General features: G+C 40.3%; 1 long non-coding RNA gene across 1 annotated transcript; it reads left to right on the forward strand.

Annotated features, from left to right (window-relative positions):
• Nucleotides 1-554: 554 nt before the first annotated feature.
• LOC136018098 (uncharacterized) lies at nt 555-13,717 on the forward strand. The gene is made up of 3 exons (XR_010614236.1): nt 555-787; nt 9,426-9,502; nt 13,443-13,717. It is a non-coding gene; the product is annotated as an uncharacterized LOC136018098 (long non-coding RNA).
• Nucleotides 13,718-16,103: the final 2,386 nt, after the last annotated feature.

The raw sequence follows: 16,103 nt of genomic DNA on the forward strand, positions 1-16,103 counted from the left end.
ACTGCACTGTTCCACTGCCAGAAAGGATTTGGGAAATCTTCTCCCCCTCACATGCTTTCCCAAGGCATCACTTGGATAAAGGGAAAGAATGCACTGCAGGAATAGCCTCAATATGGCCAGGGCACAGGTTATATTTAATAAAAACTACAGCAAAAGAGGTTGCACTCAAAAGCCCTTTTAAAGAGTGTATCTCATTCGTGATCCACTGTTTGTCTACCATACAACAAGGTTGGTCAATACCACTGTCCTTGGTTCAGCACTAGCAGTTATTATTATAAGATCCCCAAAATACAGAAGAAAATCTCAAATATTATAGATTACCACAGTTTGTACATCATGGCTTCAGGAGAGCTAAATCCAAACCCACTGACCCTTCACCCTTTCCCTCCATTCCCTAGGCTAACCAGTGTAATTGCAATCAGGCTTCATAATGGAGCACCAGCAGGGATCATAGAATGAAAGCACATGGCCCTTATCATCACATTAACACATACTCCTCACTATACTTAAAGCATACCTCATAGCCTTGAAAGCCAAAGCACTGTGGAGGGGAGAGCTGGAATTGCTGCTCGCTGTTCTTCCCCCAGCCATGCCTGAGGGGAGCGGGTTTGCAGCGAGGCAGCCACCAAGAGGACGGAAGTCGCTAACAGAAAGTTGTACCACAAAGAAACACCTGTAACCCTTTTTCAGGCACAAGGAAACGTTCCTCTTCCCAGGAAACTACCTCTGGATTTTGCACTGGGGAAATTAACCTGCAAGGTGGCACGAGGGTGTCCAGAGCCCCGAGGTGAGCGTTTTGTCCCGGCGTGGCTCCAGTACAAGCCGGTTTTCCCCCTGTGATGTTCTGTACCAGGCTTACCTGCACCATGCTCTCCTGAGAGCTTGCGTTTTCTCTCTTCGATGTGGCCTCGCCCGAGGCGTCCGCGCTCCCCTCCCAGACGCTCCAGGCTGTCCGTCGCGGCGGCACCCACCCGCGCGGCATGTCTCGCACCTCAGTGTGGTAAACATGGCGCGTCCCGGGGTGAGCTCAGTCCCAGCCGGCTGAGGTGCCCGCGGCTAGGCCCGCCAGGCTGTTTCACCTCAGCGCGCCTCACCTGAGGTGCGGCGGGGGAGCGGTGCGCTCTGCGCGGGAGGAAACGGGGGGAGCAGGGCTTCCACAGCTCTGCTCGGTTCTGCCTTTGGCAAGCAGCTGCCCGGGCACGGTTGCCTTGACCAGCAAATGCGACTTTGAGCCGTGTAAGTAAGCTTGTTCTCTAAACCAGTTGGAAAAAAAGGTATGTTTGGGGTTGGTGTGCCTTCCCATGTGAACATACAGGCTCTCTGTCTCCCGTTTGTGGGATAGTTTTGATTGTGCTGTTGAGGTTATGTGGGTAGAGCTGTGCTGAGAGGAGAGTCAAATTAGGTCAGCTTGGTTGAACTGGATCCTGTGGTGGTAATTTGGGAATTTCGATTGATATTCTGTGTGCAGCTTTGCCAAATAAAGGGAAGAAGAAGAATGGCTGATACTTAATTACCAGCACTTACTGCTCCACAAAAGCTTTTCGCCAGTGCTTTCTTCTCTGTGAAATATCCCCAACTTTTTATTATAGTCATTATGTAATTCATCAAAACCAAACAAAGGTCCTCATCTGACCAGATAAACAGTGGGTCATCACTGTGGAAATGCTGACTCTCAGGTTGATGCCCCGCTGCAGATGACGGGAAGGATGCGGGGGTAATGCTGACCACTTTATGCTGCTGAAGTTCAGGTAAAATTTTCTGAAGACCCACAGAGATTTTACTGCGTGTATTAGTGAGGCTAATAAATCCTTCGGTTTTTGTAGTAGCTTTAAATAATGCCTGAACACCATGCTAAATTCAGCGTGCAGTTTTCTAAGCATGGTCACTGGAATTCTGCTGCTGCCCTAAATGATGGCAAAGACTGCTAAGGACTGCCTATCTTTTTGTGAGTGAGAGAGAGGTCTTTTGTTCTTCATGACATTTTTTGAATTTGAGAGTCTGATCATTCAGAAATGCACAGTACCTCTGACAAGTGGTTTGGCCTTCATTTCTGAGGTATAAAACGCGAGATGATCCTGTCCATCAAGGCTGCATAATAAATAGGTCAATAATTGAGATCTAAAATGTCACAGGCACTTAACAAAACCCACTGATAGTTGAAACTGTAGTGGTGTAATTGTTCATTTTAAACTTTGTGGGTTTTTTAAGATGCTGGCAATTATGCTGTGCATGAGTTACTGACCTAGAGACAGAAGGGACAAGAGGAAGTGTTCCTGTCAGCATAAAGTGATTCTTTAAATGACCCTAATTTAGAGGCCAGCCAGAAAATTATTTTTTGCTGATCTTTACTCATCTTTTCTGTTATTCTTTGCTACGCTATCTGAATAGGATAGTACTGTCCTTACGTATGGGTTGGCTTCAATAAATGGGTCTGCATTTTATAGTCCTACTTTTACTCCGTCAATAACTCCTCTTTAGTTACTCTGCTTTGCTTCAACCCTGCAGATATTTAATCTGTATCAGGGGGCTCTGATGCTAAAATCAGGGGAATGGAGGAGCACTGTACAGTCCAATAATCCTCACAATCTCTGATCTTGCAGTCTGAAGACATGCTCCTTTCTAGTCCTCCAGCTGTCTGTGCTTGTGCAACACTAGCACAGAGGTAGTGCTTCTCCCTGTGTATGCTTTGTTTCCTTTTACACTGCTTCCTTTGGGAAGCCTGCAATGACTTCCAGAATGAATTCCTTTGAAGCTTCTGTGTCTACCTGTGTATATGAAGAGCAGTCCACAGCAAACAAACAGCATACTACAAGTAGCTGCAATGAAGGAAGAGCAGCAACTTGGCAGCTGCTGCTGGAGGGGCATTATGATCTTGGTAGCTTTTCAGACATGTTTCCAAATGTGAGAAACGTGCTCACTTTTAAAAAAAAATTATTAGGGATGAAGTCAGTGGATCAAAGAAAACAGTGCTGGGCGCATGACCATAGCCAGGGACGCACCATTATACCTGTACACAAGCTTTTTATCCATTCCATATTGCATCAGCCGAATACATATTCATAGTTGTCCCGAGAACAGGGAGGAATTATTACAATTGCTTCTCCGAAAGTATTTCCATAAGTCCGCCCTGGTCTCCTCCTTTTGGCGCATGCTCTCTGCCTCCTGGTGATCGTCTCAGGGGTCTTTGGGGATTAAGTAAGACATCTTCCTCTAAGGTGAACTTTTCACCTTGGGTCTTGAGCCAGTTCTGACCAGTCCTGTGGGTGTTAGTTCCTTCAGTTTCTCTCACTGGTGTTACATCACAGGATGGTCATGTTTGATAAGCTTTTATCTTGGGCAGGCCACATATGCTTGGTGAAAGCAAAATTTTATTAACCCTTTATTACCTCTCACACAAAGGAGAGCAGGAGTTAGATCGTGTCGGGTATGAGCCTGCCTGTCAATCATTTTCTCAATAATTTTAAACTATTTTACGAAATTCAAGCAAATTTAACTTTGAGGTTAAAAGCTATATTACTGTGCTTTTGTAAATCTTGAAAACAATTGGAAGAGCAAAAGCTAGAATGTCATATAGAGCTGCACACCTCTGTGTGGGTGTGAATCACAGAGGTGAGGGGATGGGACATTCTTGCTGCTGGTATGAAAACAACAAACCTGCTAGTGTATAAGTTACAGACATTAACTGCACTTAAAAGTGTCTTGATCAGAGACAGAAACTAAGAGTCCATTAATTAATCGTATGCTAGAAACTAGCAGCAAAGAAATGGAAAGATAACATTTAGAAAAGCTTGTGTGACCTGGACAAAGATGTGATAAAAACTGAAATTAGAACATGGAGGATATTCGTATCACTGAAGGCATGGTAGACTCGGTAGGGAAAAGTGATAATATTGATCATTACAGTGGTGAGATCAACCTAAGAAAATCCAGCCTGTATATGTTAAATTAGAATGTTGAAATACTAGTGCTGAGGGACTAGAAACACTGATGCAGAGTTTGAGTGAGGATTTTAGGAGGAAGAAGAAGCATGGTTGGTGCAGACGTACAGTCATCTGAAGGGGCTGGTTTTTACAGGAATGATGTGGATATTATTTTACATGAAGGAAGTAAGTAACAGGACATAAAAATATGATGAGGGTTGTGGTGGTCATGTATAAAGAAACATGCTCCTATATTAAGTCCGCAGAGTTTTGCCTTACTGATACACTGCAATAACGATATTGCCACTGTTGCCCACAGCCATAAGAGTATCAAAGATACTCTTTTCCAGTCTCTCTTTTCCATAAACTCAATTCTATTATTTTTGCATTCTGTAGTTCTTTTACATTGTGTTCTGGTATGAGCTGTTCGGTTATTCTGACTGGAAATGACTGCTGGCTACTATTTCTACAGTTGTTCTCTATTTATTCTTCAAAAAACATTAGCACAGCTTTTTTTCCAAGCCATACAGACATTTCCTGTCTTTTGCAGTTATTGAAATTTTGCATTTAAAGTTTTTAAAACTCCTGAGTAAAGTTTCCCAGGCATGCTGACTTTAAAGCCTCCTGAGTTTCAGTTGTTACAGAATGTGTTGTATTTCACTCACTCTATGTGTGTGTGTGTGTTTTCTCCCAGTGGCAGCTTTTTTCACAGCTTAGGTTCCAGAAATACAATGAAATGCACTCAATTCCTATCATTGCATCCATTTTTCTAATGAGCTTTTAATTCTGTGCTGGTTTGATTTTTACTTACTTTACTTACACAATTGCCTATTTAAAAAAAATCAAGTAGATAAAGTTTGGAATTTTTATCTCTTTGTCAAATCATACCAAGTCCTAGTCATTTGTACCCTCTGATAATATCACTAATTTTTCTGAGATCAGGTCCTCTTTATTGTTCCATAATTATCCTAATACTATGATATATTGACATACTACTGTATTTATCGGTACATTTTAGCTTTGGTTCATGTTAGAGTTGATGGAATGACACTGTCCCTCTACTTCCATCCTAATCCTTCTTACACGGCTATAGCAATTGATATAACACTTGACGTGAATAATTTCTCCATATATTTGCATGACCAGTTATATAAGGATTATTTTAATAAATAAGCAATTCCAGAGCATCTTATCTAAGACTGCTAGTAGTGTGGGTAGAACAGGGAATTGAGCAATTTCTCTTCACATCCATTAGTGCCAAGATCAATTATTGTTAAATATCAGTATTTTACACTGAGACACTTATGCTTCTTATTTTCATCTTGCAACAAATGATACAATGTTAGTATGTTTGTTTCCAGTTTGCTGTTCAAAGACAGTTGCACCAGATTCATATTCATATAGCCTCATCTTCCACCCTTTGCTAGGAGAGTGAGATGATTCTTCTTCAAAAACAGCTGCCTTGGTGGGGCTGCAAAGCAAACCATTTCAGCCAGAATGGAAAGCATTTGTTCATAACAGGAGTGAGATCCAGAGCAAAAATCTCAGGGTGAGCAAAGAAGGTCATTTTCCAAATGTTCTTACATGTGTGTTTAAATTAGCAAGTCAGTGTTTCAGAGGGGTGTTTGAGGTGCAAATATATAGCCTGAAGCTATAATCAGTGTCTTGGTTGTAGAACTCACATGCATTATTGTTCCACCTGAAGCAGTCCTACTCCTTCTGGAACCAAGATTGAAATTGCACACTGGGCACCATTCTGAGGGCCTGACTTGTAATGCGAATGCAAGGTCCTCCAGTGGGCACAATTAATTTTCTTTTATTTTAATGCCTTTCAATGATGCTATCTGCCTGTCCTCTAGATGATGGCTTTGCTTCCTGCTAACAGGACAAACTGGTTTTTAAGCTTCCATTCCTGTAATAAACCACATTAAGCTTCTCTGCTTTTATCCTAGCTGTCTAGCTACTAGTAAGGTATTCCCATTCTGCCTTTCTCGGTAAGAGGTATAAGAATGAATTCAAAGAAAGCCATTTCAACATCATCTTTTCTCCTGTATGTTTTCTGGCTGCCTGAAGTAATTTTGTAGTTTGCACTATAGGCCTCCTGTTTAGTTTCAGTGCTGATATGCACTGTCACTAGTGGATTCCTGCCGGCAGGCTTCAGAAACTCATCCAATCTGAGTGTGGCACATTGTCTTGGCTCTGGGAATGCAGAACAGACTTTTCTGATGGTATGTTCAGCTTCTAAAAATAACCACATCAGGTAGCCAGTGATTTCTTTTTTTTCCAAGACCTAACTGTGAAACATAGTAACATGATGTACTGGCTCCCTATAAAGCCACTCCATTTCTCCATTTCTTTTTAGAAGAGAGAGATGTGGGGAAGAAGAACGATTTAAAAAGATACAGCTGCAAATATTTGGTAAAGAATGACTTTGTTTAACTTCAGTCTGTGTCCTTCAAGGTATTTAACTTTGTAACAGGTATTTATGAGCTCTGTAGCTCAATTGATTTTTAATTAAATGAATGCAAGTAATGAAAATTACTTTCTGCATCTCATCTCTATAAAACAGGCTGTTGACCAGCCTGGGAACAAGTCTGGAAGTTATGAACAATGCAATGCAAGCTTTATTCTGGGGCATTGAATAGATGCCTCTAATTGTGTCTAATCATTTATAGAGCCAATTAATATATGGAACAAAAAAGCAGCTCACTCAAACCCAGGTTGAGGTCTGAGTTATTTGGGATTCACAGCAGAAGATGCAGGTAAAATCATAATGTGCTGAATATTTTAGAATAGAGTACATGTTACATGTTCAGGAGATAGTAAGAAGTGAGGCTGCCAGTTCCCTCCATTCTGCAAATATTTATTCGTGATTTGGTTTATAATATCTTGTGATGTTCCTCTGTATTTTTGTGGTGGTTATTTTTTCTTATTACAGTTTACTGCATCTCCACCCAAAGATTTCGCTCTGTCTTCCAATGACCTACTACTTATTGCAGCCACTATTTATTAGCTGTAAGGAAAATCAAAACTTGGAAAGAATATTATGATGTTGGTTGTAGCATTTTTCTTTGTAGCCAGCAACAGAATTTAAAAATATTTTTGTAGTGATATGAAACTACAGATAAATTATTAAAAATCTCTCATGCAGCTTAACTGATGTACCACAGATCTAGTTTGTGCTCTATTATAGATAGCCAAGGGTCACTGTCTTTCATGAAGTATTCATCATCCAAGCTATGCAATTCAACTGGCTTAATATACTTCAGCTAAATTTTTCTAAGCAGCGAGTTTTGATGTAACTTCTCCACCAGGTAGACGTTACATGGATGGAAAATCTGTCCTAATAGCCACAGTACTGCTAGTGAATCCTCACTGAACAGTTAAATTAAATCATGTTTAGAAAAGGGGAAAAAAAGAAAGGCAAATTCCACTTCTTTAAACATACTTTATGCACATATTGCTGTGTTTTCAGCTTTATATGTCCATATGTGTGTGTATATGTGTGACATAAATATATTAAAAAAAGTCTGAGTGTATTCTTAAGGATCAAGTTATTGTGCTGTGTAAAAATAAGTTTTGGTAACTCAGAAGACTGTTTCCAAAGTAATCAAATTGCAACAGAACTCAGTGTAATCACAAATAATCTTAACTGTGGTGTGAGTAGATAAATGTAGTCATGAAACTACAAATAGATCAAATTACTGTTATTGTACAAACATCGTCCCCTATTTTCCTATGGAGAACTGAGCTTGATACAGTTTGGGGCAGGGAATAATGACTCCTAAACCTCATCAAGCTACTCAAATATACAATAGGCTGAGAAAATCGCAGCAAATGTGTGGATTTAGAAAGAAAATACCCCTGAAGTCCTACTCAGCATTAGCAGGATTAGCATTGTACATGTTCCGGAAGATTACAAGAAACAAAATTCTTTCCTCCTTTGTCCTTTGGCAGGAAGAAACATCAAACTAAATGGCTCTGCCACATCCTGATTTTCAACAATGATGTTTTCTCTAACTGATGGTTGCTGCTGGTCTTGCCTCTTTGCTGTGTGTGAAACCCACTATGGCCAGGGAGCAGGGATATCCTTTTTCAAGCTGCATTTTTGAACTCGTGAGCCTCCAAAGCACTGGCTGCATTGTTGTCTGTTGTGTGTGGCTGTCCCTGAGGTTTCTGTGGGCCTGACTTGGTTTTCATTGGTCCTTAGAAGGGGATGTCCAGCTGTTGATCATATTGGAGACAATTCCTGTTGGTTGGTAACGTAGGACATGATATCCACCTGTTAGCTGGTGGCCTGGCTCTGCTGCAGACACTAACACCGGTCCCGCTGCTTGGTTTTTGGAGTACTTGAAAAATTCATTATGATCTTGATGAAAAGCCATTAGAAAATTCAAGCAAGCAGTCAAGATGGAAGTAATTTCTTATACTTTTTTTTTTCTTCTTCATTTATCGGTCGTATAATTGGATCTGAAAATGTGTTGAAGGATGTTTTTATGAACATAAAGCACTGGGAAGTCTGGCATTATTCCAGTTAATGGACTCCATGATTATGTCGTTGCTCAGTTCAGACTGTTGCCAAGATTAACAACAGCAACAAATGTGCAGTACTGGAGCACAAGCAGAATTATTGCTGTTTCCCATCAATGTTGTTACTTGTAAAAGTGATAAACATAGCAGCAACTTGTCAGCCTGGGAATTCAGCAGGAGGTGGGGGTGTTTGGGCAAAGGGACTGTCTGTACTGTAACTCAGCAGACAAAGTGTATTTCCGTGGCAGTGTACCTACCAGAAAAGTGTTTGAGAATGTTAATGACTTTTACTTGGTTTAATTGCATGCGATGTACTTTCTGGTCAGTGTGCAAGATGAGGCTTCTTTCTACTTTTACACACACTTCTTTTTATAAATGGATGTAGTGGCAGCCTAGGTGGTCTGGTGTTGTGTTTGGAAGGCATTGGTACTTCTATCTTCCTAGGAAGTAGAAAAGGTCAAGCAGTTAATGAACTTATTTTAAGGAATATCAAGTCCTGTTCCAGCCAGATATTCAGCTCTGACAACATTGGGTTGCTGAGCCAAGGGCCCATTTTGTTGTCATACACCTCCTGCTGAGAAACCCATTTTCTGGACAATAGTGAGCACTCAAGTGCAGAAAGGCATGGAGGAAGGCTCCCATTTGAAGAAGTCTACTGCTGGAGCAGTGTTAAATAGCAGCATGTAGCAAGTAAATTCTGCTACATTACCAGCATTCTGTGATATCTGTTCATACTGCAGCAAGAAGTTTTCAGGGAAACAGGAGTGCTGTAATCTGGTTTTATAGCTGTTAACTGTACCTGCTGCAAACACACTTAAAACCAAGCATACCTTTCTGTTCTGTCAACACATGCCAATTTGACAAAAGGAGGCCTTTCTTTGTGAAAATAAATCACATAACAAAGATTTAGCTGTAATTTGTAGATCTCAACCCTCTGAGAGAACAGTCATAGAATAAATTTTCTAATGTTTCTAGAGACAGTGGAAGATTTAACCAGACTCTTCAGAGAAGGTACCAGGGAAGTAATGTGGAGGCACTTGTTGTTCACCCAGGTAACCAATGCTTGTGGGTGGGGAAATTCTCTCTCCTGAGTGCGTCCTTGCTGTTACCTCTCTCACTAATCTATTGCATGTTTGACTTCCATGAAGTAGGAATTCTACTTCCACAATTGTTTTCTATATGAAGTTTTGAAGTTAGTTTAATTTTGATATCTGATAGCAAAAAAATTGGCTTCAGTGACTGAGGTGTGCCTGGTTTTGACACAGAATTTCCTGTCTGTACAGATTCCCTTAAAAGATTTATTAGATCACAGCACATCTGGTGAGGCTTCATAGCTGGTAATGAAAGCAAGCAAGTTTGGCTTGGTTTCTTTTTTAACTGCCAAGATTTTGTTCAACTCTATGAATCATTCCTTACAGTACTTAGCCATAGCGCTCTCAAGCCAACAACATAAATAAACTTAGCAAAATTTTGTTGATGAGGTATGGACTTCCTATCTTTGCATGTTTGTTTTCTTTAGAAAGCACCTTGTCCTGAATTCAGCAGTAGCAGTCATTTTTCTCCTTCTTAGTAGCTGGTGCAGCACTGTGTTTTGAGTTTTGGCCTGAGAACAGCGCTGATAACACAAATGTTTTAGGCTGACCAAGGACTTTCTGAGCCTCATGCTGTGCCAGGGAGGAGGGGAAGCCAGGAGGAAGCAGAGACAGTACACCTGACCCAAACTAGCCAAAGAGGTGTTCCATACCACAGCACGTCATGCCCAGGATGTAACGGAGAGTTACCCGGAAGGGCTAAGGGACTGCAGGGTTAGACTAGGTATTGGTCCGTGCTCGGTTGGGTGGGGTTGGGCGAGTTATCGGTTGGCTGGTGCTGAGGTGTTGTATTCTCTTCCCTTGTTATTTCCTTTAGCATTATTATTATTGGTGGTAGCAGTAGTGGTTTGTGTTATACCTTAGTTACTAAACTGGTCTTATCTCAACCCATGGGAGTTGCATTGTTTCGATTCCCTTCTCCGTCCCTCTGGGTGTAGGGGGAGGGCAAGAAGGGGGGGAGTGAGTGAATGACTGCGTGATTTATGGCTGACTTTGTTTAAACCATGACACACCTGTAGAAATAGTGTGGTATAGTGTAGAAAAAATGTAGAAATATTCCATATACAAATAGTTCCGTGTTACATCTAGAAAGTGGTGCCTGAAACAGAATATGTTGTAGTAAATCATTCATTACTAATGAAAAAGACAGTATAAATGGGAAGTCCATTCTAAGCCACAAGCTACAGAATTAATCATGTCTAGATGCAGAACTTTTATACAGACTCCTTTCCAATGCCCATAAAACACAGGGATATTTTAGTATTTGTGAATGTATTTTGAGCTAATAATGAGTGAAGGAAGTAAATGCGAATTTTAAATCCAAGTTTTCATTTAATTTCTCCAGGATTTGGCTTTGCCCTATTTGCAGTAGGAATGTGATTATCTATCTGACTGAGAGAACTACTGCTCTTCTAAGGAAAAGTACAAGTTTTTGAGCAGATTTCAGATATTTCCTAATCTTAGTAGTCTAACATATACAAACCACTTAACAGGAAGGGTAGTCCCTTCATACCAATATGCAAAGTAATATGCAAAGTAAGAGGTTTTGGTCCTTAGCCTTGAAATTAACTTGAACAATTTCATGAATGTAATTATAATGCTAGTGTTAAAATTGCAGAAAAACTAGCTTAATGGTTATATTTAGAAGTAAAATATTTTTAATGTTAAAGGATGTATTAAATATTAAATAATGTTAAATAATAAGTAAAAGTAATAGTGTAAGATAATGTTCATCTCAATCTCCCCTCTGGCAGGTTAAAGCCATTCCCCTTGTCCTGTCCCCACAGACCCTTGTCCAAAGCCCTTCTCCAGGTTTCCTGGAGCCCCTTTAGGCACTGGAGCTGCTCTAAGGTCTCCCCTTAAGGAGCCTTCTCTTCTCCAGGCTGCCCCAGCCCAGCTCTCTCAGCCTGGCTCCAGAGCAGAGCTGCTCCAGCCCTCGCAGCATCTCCGTGGCCTCCTCTGGACTCACTCCAGCAGCTCCACGTCCCTCTTGTGCTGTTGCCGCAGATCTGGATCGGGACTGCCGGGGGGGGGGGGCGTGAGAGGGTGGGGGGGGTGTCTCCCCAGAGTGCAGCAGAGGGGCAGAATTCCCTTCCTGACCTGCTGCTCACGCTCTGGGGGTTCAGCCCAGCACACGGGGGCTCTGGTCTGTGAGCACACATGTATCTGGTTACATTCAAGTAATTAGACCTTGCAAACAAAGATTAACACTTGTGTTCTGAGAGGCATTTTCAAGCATAAACTGAAATGACAGTAAAAGGCTGACAAGGCAATCTAGCCTGAGATAGCTGACATAGTGATCATTACTTATCATTGCTGCTAAATATGGTGGCAGTTTTGACTGTGCCTGTTTTAAAAAACAAAATAAAAAAGCAAGCTAAAAAAAATTATAACCCCAAACACACAAAAGACTTAGCCATTAGCATTATACTCTCTAATATTATACTGTTTTAGCCACTTAAAAATTTTCTTTTAACTGTTGATTCAGTCAGATCACATTCTAATACATTTGCTGTCAAATTCATCAAAAGTTGTAGTTTTGTGTGTGTATTTTGTTTTTTTAATTTGTGAAAATACCTGCATGTGTGTGTTTAAGACAGAATGGATGAATGCCTCTGCACTGGCTGCCATATTTGGGTTGATAACTGACTGCCCAAATCATCAGGCCAAAGCATGAGCAGTGGGTTTGTGTACTCACACTGCTGCCCCTTGAAAGGACCTATTTTTTCCAGAGGTTGTTATATGCAGCTTTTGAAATTCAGTCTTTTAGAAAGTTTTCTGAAGATCTAAATGTCCTGATACTTTTGACATCTTTGTCTTTGATTAACATTAGCTTTCTAATGTTAATACATCCATGAATAATTTCATAGTATTCACACTATTTTGTTCAAAATAATGAATTGAACCTTATTAGAAGATACTACTTGGGGAAAAAAAATGAAAAAAGTATGAAATATTCAAAGTGAAAGAAAGGTGGGCCTTAATTTGTCATGTGAGTTTTAGTGGTGCAAGGTTTTTGCTGTAGAAGATCTTGGGAAATGCATCACCTGTTTTCTTATGTCAATAGGGACTGCAGTGCACTAAGACTGCAGTTTTTGGATGTTTTTTAAATGGCCATGATGCCCTACTATTACTAGTTTTCAGTGTCATACTTTGAACTGGAATGGAGTTTGCAAACATTAGTTTTTTTCCATACTTTAGGGATGCATCAGTGAGAAAGACTGTTACTGTTTTTGAAAGGGAATTATATCAGGAGCTGCTTTTTGAACACCTCACCCCCTAAATCCTTAAATAAACCAATGCATGTTATATTTTCTCTCTACTATGATTGTCTGAAAGACCTTTCCATTTGAGTAAGGTTCTGCTATATAGAGTTTGGAGAGGTGGGTATGTCAGGTTCCAATTTTAGTAGCACAAGGCTTCAGTGGTCGCCTGGCACTTGACAGCAACCCACAGTGAACACAATGCAGTCAGCCCCATGTGGAGGCCCCCTATAGTTTTCACGCAATGCAGTCAGCCCTACGTGGAGCCCTCCTATAGCTTTATTGGTGTGCTCTACCTGCCTGTGGATAGAGGGCATCCCTTTGTAAGAATCCTGACTGATAAAAGAAATAGATTCAAGGTCCCTGAGTTCAGACAAAGCAGAAACAAGGTACGGTAGCGGTAACCCACGCTTATGGGTTAGAATTAGATTGTAGCCCAGAATGAACTACAAACTAGCAAGACATCAGTCCTTTTCGTGCCAGGAGAAATTCCAAACTTTTAACCTTTTATGTATGAAGTATTTAAAATGTCAATCTGTTCCTTGACTTTCTTATTCTTAAAGATTTCCTGGATTTAATAAATCAGAATAATACTTAGAATATTTAATTCTAACATTGACATTGTTCTCTCATTCCAGAAAGCAACACCTGGTTGTTGTCCATTTCAACAACACAAAGCACTTCCTGGCAACGATGGTCTCGAGTGTGTTCTGCACAGTATTGCCTACTAGATAATGGCATCTCAAATGCTGAGTAAAGCATGCGTATAGCTTCAGTGAGGATTCAATCTTTCTTGTTAAATCAGGCCTATATTTATAGCTTGGGCACCTTGAAAATAATGATGTTTTTCTGAGCTTTCAGAGTGTAAGAAGTGCTATGAAAGATCATGAATAAAGGTCCATTTGGCTCTGTATTTTTAGTGATAATCAGTTTAGAGGAGTTTAAGAAATAGGAGACTACTTTGGGGGTTACGTTCAGCAGACATTGTGCCTAAACTAATGGTGGGAGAACAGAATACCAACGGATTATTTCCTTATACTGAGCAGTTCTGCTAACACTTTTCTTACTATAGACTGTAAACAGAAAGGAGCCAAAGTTCTCATTCTTCCTCCTGTTCTGAAGCCAGAACTATATCTCTCAGAATGCATCCTCTCTGTGTGGTGTGTTGCCTATAACTTGTCCTATAAACACTAAGATGTTAAGGAAGTCAAACATAAGCCTTTGGTATAAGTTATGCATAAAATGACCTTCTGCAGAGTTTTTTTCTTCTCTCATGCATTTGGTTTTCTATGGATTAGGCTCACTGTTTCTGGTAGCGTGATTCTACCCAGTGCCAGACATGTGGAAAAGAATTTGAGGCAAGTGTATTTTAAGCTTCTCTTTTCAATGTCCTCAAACAGTGTAGGATCAGTTTCAGCTTCCCTGAAGATATGATAGGAATAGACGATGAGGTAGAGTAGGAACTATTAGAATCATCTAAATAATGTTCTTCACACCTCTGCTTTAAACATAATGTTAAAATAACACTTTCATGACTTTCTTAAAAGTTTCTGGAAAGCTTTTTCCCACTCCTAAGTATCTGCCCATTTTGTCTCATGTGCTTGAATCATAACACCCAAATAGATACCACCCATTTCTTAAAGAGTGAAGCAGCAGTTCCCACATGTCTTCTGTCACCCTCCCACCATTCCCATTATCAGGTTTCCAAAATCCATGAAAGCAAAGCAGGGACCTACTTACTATTCTTTGTTCCTCTAGACACAGTGCTTTGTGCACACAATGCGATGCATACCTTTTTGCTGGAAGGTTCATCTGACCTTGGTTTGTTCACTTGTAGCAAGTCACTGGGGAAAATAATTGTCCAGCAGATAGCAAATTTTGTACTATCTGCTCATCTTGTATCTTCTCAATTTGCCTTTCCAGTGGGTTAGAACAAAGTCTACATTACTCCCGCTTTAAGCTGTGAAAAACGCACAAGTCCATGCACCATGCCTGGCTTAGAGCTGTGCAAAAGTAAGTAAGTAGTGAGTATCATAAAATTCGAGTATTCTGTGTTTTGTGTCTTTAAACACTGAGATGTTGCTGGTCATCATGGTGTTTAACAGTATGTTTTTCTGGTCTACCAGCTAAGTTCCCTTTTGAGGCACAGAACATGAATCTACAGGTATTGGCTAAATATCAGTTAATAGCTGTGAAAAATCAGCTGTTAAATATTTGAGTAAGAATCTTCAGTACACAAGTACTGTAACAACTTAAACCCACCAAAATTAACAAAAGGAATAAACTTCTGATTTAAAATACCATGGCACAAAGCAAAGCAGTAAAAAAATCTCTACCTGTTCTTCAGTGGTGCAAAGAAATGCAAGTTGGCTGAAACATCTGCAGCATCACCTCATCTGCTCTGCAGGAATCTTGTTGAAGGCAATTGTAAATTAGTAATGTGCCAGCAGACAGCTGAAAGTGTGGTTTGCTGAGTTAGTGCAAGTTGTCATATGTAATTTATGTGATAGAGCAGTTGCAGGAGCATAGTGTCTGTATGAATATACTAGCTCTGCTTTAGAGACCTTAACACGTACTATTTTCACTAAAGCTCTAGATGTTCCAGTGCTTAAATGCTTACGGTTTAACACTGCAAGCAAATACTGAACACGACAGGGTGTGTTTGACAACAGCTGATCAAAATTTTTCAAGTGATTACTTTGTTTTAATAGCATGTAGCTTCAGCCAAAAAGAACTGAATAAAGGAAATGTTCTGAAAACGAGCCCTCTTGTTTTCAATATTGAAGCAATATATTGATGTTGCACTTTGATCATTTTCAAAGATATAAAATACCAACAATAAAACATGTCTTTGAGTTGAACAGACTTTTGAGGTAACTTGTATATATTTCTGGTTATTTTGTATCATGGAGAAAAATAAATCTTCCTCTTTAAAAGCTGAGCTTTTCTCCTATTTCACATGTGAAATTGAACCAAACCACTCCCTCATTCACATCTTGTGACTGCATGCCTCATAGTAACTCACAGTTGTTCATTCTTACATGTTTTCAAACCACATTTGGCAGACTGTATGCAGTGTTGCTGCCACCCTTCACTGAACATCAATATTGCATTGGCTACCATGTTAGTGAGGGACATTTACTTTATGTACAAGATTAAACATGGGTCTTTTGCTTCTGTGTAAGTGCTGTGGTCTAACCCTGATGGGCAGCTAAGCTGTACACAGCTGGTCACTATCTCCCCCAGGAGAATAGGGTAGAGAGTCTGGAGGGGAAAAGTGAGAAAACTCATGGGTTGAG

This window comes from Lathamus discolor, chromosome 7 (genome assembly GCF_037157495.1).
Source record: "Lathamus discolor isolate bLatDis1 chromosome 7, bLatDis1.hap1, whole genome shotgun sequence".
Lineage (NCBI taxonomy): Eukaryota > Metazoa > Chordata > Aves > Psittaciformes > Psittacidae > Lathamus > Lathamus discolor.